Source organism: Lactuca serriola, chromosome 4 (genome assembly GCF_051521515.1).
Source record: "Lactuca serriola cultivar US96UC23 chromosome 4, Lser_US96UC23_V15, whole genome shotgun sequence".
In the NCBI taxonomy this organism is placed as follows: domain Eukaryota; kingdom Viridiplantae; phylum Streptophyta; class Magnoliopsida; order Asterales; family Asteraceae; genus Lactuca; species Lactuca serriola.
In genome coordinates this window covers 357,208,297-357,216,135 of record NC_136411.1, presented here as the reverse complement: position 1 = coordinate 357,216,135, position 7,839 = coordinate 357,208,297, and positions in this window count along the sequence as shown.

The window sequence follows — 7,839 nt, the reverse complement described above, 5'->3', positions numbered from 1 at the left end:
TCAATAAGGATTAAGCGTGCAAAAAAAAAACAAAACCAGAGACAGTCCAAGTTAAAACATAGCCAATGCATATTAATCACTCCACCATTTGTGTCCCATTTAAAACTTGGATCTTAGGTGTCACATCCTAGTCATTTAACATAGCAATTCAGAGGTTCCAACCAAGCAACATATTAACAAATTAGATCTTAAACATTCAGACCCTCTTAGAAATTAAGACCTCTTGAAAATTCAGATCTTAAAAATTCAGATTCTACCAAACAGCCCCTAAAAGTTATAAGATGCAAGTTTGGCTCAATTTTGTAAAAAATGTTTAATTTCTAAATGATCATTACCAAGTCAATGATGATGATTTGCTTTTTATTCTATCTTTTTTTTTCATTTTTTTTCTAGATCATATTTATCGGGTAAACGGTTAATTAGTTCATGTAGTTTTTTGATTTTTACCACTTACAATTCTATAACATCAGTGGTTGTTATCCACAGTAAAACCATTTTTAATACATCTATCAGAGTGAATGAAGTCATGCGGGATGAGAAGAAAGATGGGGTAGGTACCGTCGCTACCTCCATGAACACCATTAATTAATTGGATCGTGGTACCTCAAAAGATGTTGGTAGTGGGTTAGCCAACTTGTTACTCACATACTCTTGTTTTTTCTTTCAATTTGTATCATATGTCTTAAAACTTAGTGATGAATTTTCATATGTTGTAGGCTGAGATGGATTAAAATAAAAGAAGTAGGTTGAACATTGAAAATGGCCAACCAATCAACCATCCACTTCCAAATAGCCATAGCATAACCACAAGAAAAATAAATGATCAATAGTCTCCTCAGCAGAATGACGGAACAGACAAGCAATGGAAGAAACATTAATCCCACAAAAATCCAAACTAGGAAGAGTCAAGATCATGTTTTTTACCAATCTCCATACGAAACAATTAATTGAGAGGTATCCAGTTCGTCCACTTAAAAATCACAGCTTGGTTATCCACGGACTTATCAATAAGTTGCCTTAAAGCCTTAACAATGAAGAAATTATAATTGTCGTCATTCCATTGCCATTTGTCAGAGCCCCTATTAAAATGAAAGTTGCCACCTTATCCATCAAAGTATCTAGTTGGTTAGACTCTCCCACTTCTCATTTCCCGAGTCTAATCCCATAACCAATAAGGTAATAGCATCAAGAATCACCATATCGCGAACCAAACAATCTTTATTCTCTCCATGACATATAAATTGGGACAAATATCCTTCAAAGCAAGGACACCACACCAAATATCTTTCCGAAAGTATGTCTTGTGTCCACATCCCACCACCTTTTTAAACAAATTATTCAATTAAATATCAGTGTACTCAAGATCCATCTTGACTTGAGTAACATTGAACCAAACTCCTTTTATAGAACTTCTAGCCAAAGGCTTCCCATCAACAAGCGTGAGATTATTGATGAATTTAATACCCCCAAACCAAAAAGAATCAAAATCACATAATTTCAAGCTTGTTGATAGGAAACCTTTGGCTAGCTAGCATCATCTAAGAGACATAATTAACGAACAATATTGGCATTTGTTATATATATATATATATATATATATATATATATATATATATATATATATATATATATATATATATATATATATATATATATATATATATATATATATATTTCAGGTTGTATATTATATTTATAACAAATCTTAGAAATATAACTCATGGATTTTTCAAATATATCTTTATTAATATTATTGATATTAATTTTCTATCAAAATATTGTTATAAATGAGAAAAAATTGTTATCTTTAATTAAATTCAAAAAGTTGATAATATATAAAAAAAATTATTTATTTTATAACGTATAAGTTAATATATACAAAATTATGACTTATTAATCTAACTATTTTTCTCTATACAAATTACAATGTGACTCGTATCGCTAAAAGTTATTTTCTAGTTAATACGTCGGATTAAATTTGTTGATTTTTTGTTTGATATTCATTTTGATACGTCACAATTTCAAGAGAAATTAATAAAACGTATTTGTTAACAACATTGATCAAATGTCATTATATTCATTTAATAACTAGGTGTAAAACTCATGTATTACACGGGTTTGATTAAAAAAAATAAAATATTAAAATGTAAATAATAAGTATTTTTGAAAATAAAATTTTAAAATAAGAAATGAAGAAACATATTAATTGCAATTTATTATAATATTTATTACATTTGATACTTTACATATATAAGTATAGGATTACGTGGCTTTTTAATTTAATTTAAAAAATTGAAATAAACCATAAATTGACATGTGGATATTATTTATTTTAAAAATACAACAAAATGACAAGTGTCAAAACTAATAAGAGATTGACATGTGACAAAAAAAAACCTTCATTTATTAAGAAATATATTTTTTAAGATTCTTTGCATTTATTATCACATTAAATATATTTAATACCTTACATATATAAATTTAGTATTATGTGGCATATTAATTGATTTAATTCAAAAAAAACACAAAATGACATGTGGATTTAAATTTAATAAAAAAATTTACAAAATTACATGTGGCAAATTTAATGAGAAGATGACATTTGGCAAAATGATCTTTCATTTATTAGGATAGATATTCTTACTTACTTGTACTAAGAGCATCCACAATGGAAAGTTTAATGGAAGAGTTGAATGAGGTGTCATGCCTACTTGTCATTCAATGGATACAACTCCACCATTGTGAAATGCCACATTTGTATTCAAATGATTTGGAGTACAACGACCATTGAACTTTTCAATGGGAAAAATTAAAGTATTTAAATCTTTAAATAAATATTCTTTTAATATGTTCCATTGAACTTGTAGAGTTTAATGCATTATGGGATAAAAATGAATAGAGTTGTATGAAATAGTGAATGATGATGTGACACTCCATTGAGCTCTATAGAGTTCAATGCATTGTGAATGCCCTAACTACAAGTGTTACATGAATATTTTAAGATCTTATATATACTAATTTTTGTTCATTTAACAACCATATGAACTACCATCAACCGTCGAATGTTGATGATAAGGACTATTATTAACAAGCACTACAAGAAGATTGGGCTACAGCAGCGACGTCTGTCGCCGCTAAAGGTAAGGGTAGTCGCCACTAATACCTTTAGCGGCGACATGTCGCTGCAAATGCGTCGCAGGTAATGTTTCGTCGCTAATACGCTTTATGTCACCGCTAATACTTCTCGTCACCGCTATTGATCAGTCGCCGCTAATACTACTCGTCGCCGCTAATAAATATATGTCACCACAATAGATCTAATAAATATATGTCACCACAATAGATGTCGCCGCTAATACTTTTTTGATTTTTTTTAATTTATTTATTTAACATTAAATTTATAATCAATCCAAATATTAATTCATATAACATTTATAAAATCTGATAACTTTTTATAGAAATATTAATACATATACAATCAATCCAAAATATTAATCCATACCACATTCTAAAGTATTCTTCCAAATTACAAAACATTTCATAAAATCCTAAAGTAACTACTCATCCTCATCATTTCCTTCATTATTTTGTGGCGGCAATAAGCGAAACCACTCTTCCAATGCTGCAGAACAGGTCGGGTCCTTTAGTATTGTTTGCAGCATTTCCAACTATAAAGAAAACAAAATATATTACCAACATATCATTATAGCATTCTACTTTCCATTATATCATTTACTAACAATTACCTGTGATTGTGGTTGTTCTTGTGCCATTGGTTGTTCCTGATCGTACATGGACACAACGGTAGGGGGTTTACGCCCAATGCCTCTGATATGTCCGCGTCGAACACCCAATATTCTTTCAAAACAATTTTTTATATCAGTTGGTGCTAGACCGTTTGCTTTAGAGGTAGCTTGGGTTCGTTGGGTGATCTCCTCGAGTAAAGCATTCTGTATTTTTAAAAAATAATAAAAATCATAAAAATTAGATTACTAAATACTTTTGACGATATAAACACTTATATGAAAAATACAAATTAATCACTTACGTACTGTTGCTCGACTGCAGGACTATAAAATACCCCTTGGCGATTGGAATTAGCCTTACGAAACACTTCGATTCGACTGATATCCTATTTAACATTAAAAATTAGATTACTTCTACTTTAAATAAATTTAAATATATCATAACTTACTTCTTTGAAACATGCATTGTTGTATGAGCTCGACCCCCCTCTGTTTTACAACTACTTGTTTTGCACGACATTCTTTGTTTGACGCCGAACGCCTTAAAAATTATGGTGTTTGAAAATGTTCGACTGCCTTCGCCCAATTTTCATGTGACATACCATTAGGGGGTTGTTTAATGCAGCTGGGATATCTGCAGGCCCCCCGATTTCCTTAAAATAAGAATGAGCTTTACTTTTTCGGCCTTTGTAAACTTTTGAAAGAATCGAATCAATGCTCCACAACAATTGAGCACGCTCCGGATCCATGTTAACCTTATCCAAATCAAATTTATTCTGCAAAACACAAAAAATTTAGTTAATTAAATAACAATCACAACTAAACTTAAAATTGTATCCAAGTTACCTTTAGATGTACAGCTGCTGCGTTCCTTAAAGCGGGCGAAACATTGTCCCAACCAGATACGTTGAAAGGGACATTGTTCCACAAATACCTCTCAATTTCATTTGTGAACCAATTACCATGCTTCTCGATAGGGGAATATTTGATCTCCCTGTCGAAATCCAAATCTACGGGCTATCCCTTGTTTGCCCATATCAACTTTCCCAACTCGATATTTTTTTACATGCCCCTTCTTTTTTTTGGAAGCTCGGCTGAAAAAATACAATTAAAAATATTAGTCACGATAACTTATTATAAAATAATAAAAATAGTTAATAAATATATCATAATAAAACTGATCATCCTGTTCGTGCTAACCACGACCAAAGCCTCCTGGAGGTGGTGGATCCCCGGCTCCATCACCTCCATGTCCAAGCCCCATAACATCGGCCATCATGGCCAAGAGTATCGCCCAAGTAAACCTCATCTGCAGCCTGTAAATTACAAGATGTACAATATAGAAATACAATATGAATAAAAGTTAGTTACCCTGCGAAATTGTAAGATATACAATATAGACAAACAACATAAATAAAAGTTAGACAAACAATATGACTTAAATGTACATTTCAAATAAAGTTTCGATTACAAAAAAAATGATTTTTTAATCAGAATCTTCATCATATACTTCAATGTCTTCTTCATCGGTATCATAATCAGAATCGCCATCATCATAATCAGTCTCTTCATCAGAAACATTATCGATTCTACCCGTTGGCGGAGGTACTTCAGTCTCGTCATAATCAGAATTGTTTTGAGCTACATCAACATTGTTTTGAAAGTATTGTGAGAAGTCGATAAAAAGTCTAGCTCCAGATGAAGAGTTGTTTTGAACTATGTCAACATTTTCGGCCTCCACATTGTCGACATCTTGGACATAGTCACTGTAAGCATTTTGGACATGAGCATTGTCGGATGGTAGATCCCAAATATTTTGATGATTAACATGTTCGACGACACAACGAGGGTTGTTGTTTTGGTTTCTTTGATGATTAACATGCTCACGGATGTAGAACACTTGTTTGGCTTGCGAAGCATATATGAGTTAATCATCTTGGTACGCTTCTTTTTCTGTGTCGATACTTATGAAATTATCATCGGGAATATCTCCCGTATCGAACCACTTGCACCAAAATATTACAGTCGAATAATCATATGGATATTGCACCTCCATAATCTCTTCTAACAGGCCATAATATTTCTCTCCATTCTCACCAACCACTAGAACCCTAGAGTTTTCCGTTTTGCGTTGTGCATCACGACTAAGTACCATAAACCTAACACCGTTGACTATGCACGCAGTGTAAGTATAAACATCCATTTGTGAACCCATTGAAAGGGCTAAAAACTCTTTGTGGAATTCTGGAGAGTTTTCTTTTTCCATCTGATAAACTTATTAAACATATGTTGATGTGTGTATGTATTCTTGATTCATTATATTTATCAAAGATATTTGTTTGTTAACTATTATTACCTTTTCAAGAAACCAGTTGGGAAATTCGGTCTTTTCGTCACTTTCAGGATGTTCGGATTTGAATTTTCTATATTGATGAATATATATATATATATATATATATATATATATATATATATATATATATATATATAATTCATGAATGGAAAAAAGTAACAATAAATAATGAAAGATAATTAAAAGTAAGAACACTTACTCGATGTATTGTCTGACTTCTTGACAACTATTCAGTATAATCATTCTATATTACGTTTCTCCCTTATATCAAGATGTTTGATTTGTGTTGCGGTCGTCGGACGACACTTGGACTCAAACATCCAAAACTTTGTTTTCTCAATGACAACGTCTTCGTTTCTTTCAAGTCGATTGACATCTCGAAGGTACATCAAACAAAATGTCAAAGCTTCTTCAGCAATATAACCTTCAGCTATACAACCTTCTGGCCTCGCCTTATTTCTGACATAGTTTTTTAATTTTTTCATATACCTTTGAACGGATACATCCATCTCATACATACCTGTTACAACTGGCATTTTGCTAGGAAATTCTATTCCTATGTAAGCATCATCCATTGTAAAAGCCTATACTCTATTCTCGTTCAAATACACCTCATATGTTCAACTAAGGGTTGGAAACCTTAGAAATCCCGATTCAAGATTATTGGGTCTAACGGACCAATAAACTTTCAGCTTGACTACTTTGGGCCTAAAATGATTCATATTATTTCTAATGGGCCTTATTGGGCCATAACTAATCCAATTAACCCTAATAAGCCATAAATGCATTTTTTATGCCATTTTGGGCCGTGAATTTCCCTAAAGGCCTAATGGGCCGAAAATTCATTAGTGGGCCTCATAAATTCGAACCAAGACTAGAAATGGGCCAAGCTAATCTACCTCCCCTCTCTTTAGCCCAATTCTCGGCCCATTATCTATTTAAACAAAAAAAGGAGAAATTAGTTAACTAGCTTAATGCATGAAACCTCATTTTTGTTTGGAGGATAACCATGCCATTTACACACCATGTAACAATGCATTCACCTTATCTCTTCCTTCCCTCTCCCTATAACTCACGGCCATAAGGCTTTTACCTACCACAAATTTTCATTCCATCTTCACTTTCATCTCATTTTCTCTCAAGACATCCATTCCACCCTCAAGAAATTTCGAGTTCATCATCAACAAGGACCAATTACTAAGCTTCTTGGTAAGTACATAGTAAGCTCTAGATGTTTTATTTCAAGTTTATACTAAGATCATCCTTCTTACAACTCCATTTTCGTGAATATGGGTCTTAGAACAACCATCATTTCGAGATCCCTTCAAGACACAAGCTAGGACTCAAAAATCCCTTTCCTTCTTCATCTACATCTCAAAAACCCCCAAGGTGAGTTCATACCCCCTTGTTTTTGGTTTTTACTTGTTTTTGGGGGAGAATACAAGTTGATTTGTGTAGATCTATGTGTATATGCATGATTATGTGTGTTTTCCATGAATTATTTGGTGATTATATGTTGATTTCTTCATTAATCTAAAAATATGTTAAGAACTTGAAGTTTATCACTTGGATCTTCATAATAACCTTGAGAAAAGTATTTTTTTTATCACATATAATACATTTAAACTAGTAGATCTGAGATTTATACACTTTAAATAGCAAAAATGAGTGTTGTGTTCTAAGATCTATAAATTAAACTCATAAAACAGCCCTTGATAGGAAAGTTTTGGTCCAATCTCG